The following is a 1,115-nucleotide window of genomic DNA, read 5'->3' as shown; positions in this document are numbered from 1 at the left end:
TTCTGAGTGAGCATCTTCTCTCTGGCCTCATCGTGTACAGAAGGGTTCCATGGAGAAAAGCTTGAAGGGCAGAAAATATTAAAAACAGTTCACGGCTTTCAAAACATGTACAGCATCCAATTGAGACAATGCTAATAAAACTTAAGAAGGAAGAATTTTTTTTTTAACGTTTCTCTGTGTGGCCCTAACTGTCCTGGAACTCGCTCTGTAGACCAGGCTGGCCTCAAACTCAAAGAGATCGCCTGCCTCTGACTCCTGAGTGCTGGGATTAAAGGCGTGCGCCACCACCGTCACCACCACTCCTCCTCAACCCCGCTAAAGAGCAATTTTTAATCAGTTGCTAGCATGTACACTGATATTACCTCAAAGTGTTATCTAAAAGTGTTTCATATCATAATTACCTCTTATAAATAGACTTATCCCTACAAACCTCATACCACCCCTGAAATATTAAAGATGAAGAAAACAAGGCAGAATAATCCAAAGCTAGAAAGTCCAGAAACCAAGCAGTCCATCAGCTGAGCCCACACACAGCACTGCACTATAGGGCCTCCATTCTATTCTAGCATGTTCTCTCCACCAAATCTAAATGGTAAGGAGTTGGGCTGGATGATGTAATTCAGTAATCCAAATTATTGTGGACCTTGAGATACATTTTTCTGAATATATTAGAGGTAAGTTATGTTTACTTCAACTAAGAGTAGAGAGTTGAGCAAGCACTATGGAATAGTTTGAAATTGGTGGTTTCAGCTGTATGTATGTTAGGCCATGAAGAAGGGTATAGAGAGTAACTCATTGTCCTCACATGAAAAAATGAAGGAGCACTTGACAGATTCTCAGGAAACCAAAGTCACTAAGTATTCCATTATTGGTAGTGTAGCCACACAAAACCTTTGGTTTAAGGTCAAGAGCCCAAGTGCCATTAGGAGTTGAGCTGACAGAAAGTGGAAAGCTCCAGGCCAACATTCCATATGTTTCTCTAAAGCAGAAGTGTAAAAGGCCAGGAGACATACTACTTACCTAATTGCGTAGGGGTCTTCTATTTTGGGCTGGTCAAACAAACGAGCAGTGCACACTTTAACACTGTCGACCACTTTACTTTTAAAAAGCTGAAT

The 1,115-nt window shown here is 41.1% G+C and overlaps 1 long non-coding RNA gene across 1 annotated transcript; it reads right to left on the bottom strand.

Moving 5' to 3' along the window:
- LOC126496589 (uncharacterized) lies at nt 1-1,110 on the bottom strand. Its single transcript, XR_007590388.1, has 2 exons — nt 1,021-1,110; nt 1-60 (listed from the first exon to the last, which is right to left on the bottom strand). It is a non-coding gene; the product is annotated as an uncharacterized lncRNA (long non-coding RNA).
- Nucleotides 1,111-1,115: the final 5 nt, after the last annotated feature.

Source organism: Alexandromys fortis, unplaced genomic scaffold (genome assembly GCF_014885135.2).
Source record: "Alexandromys fortis isolate MF-2015 unplaced genomic scaffold, M_Fortis_MF-2015_v1.1 scaffold_9825, whole genome shotgun sequence".
In the NCBI taxonomy this organism is placed as follows: Eukaryota; Metazoa; Chordata; class Mammalia; order Rodentia; family Cricetidae; genus Alexandromys; species Alexandromys fortis.
This window is presented reverse-complemented; position numbering and strand designations above follow the sequence as displayed.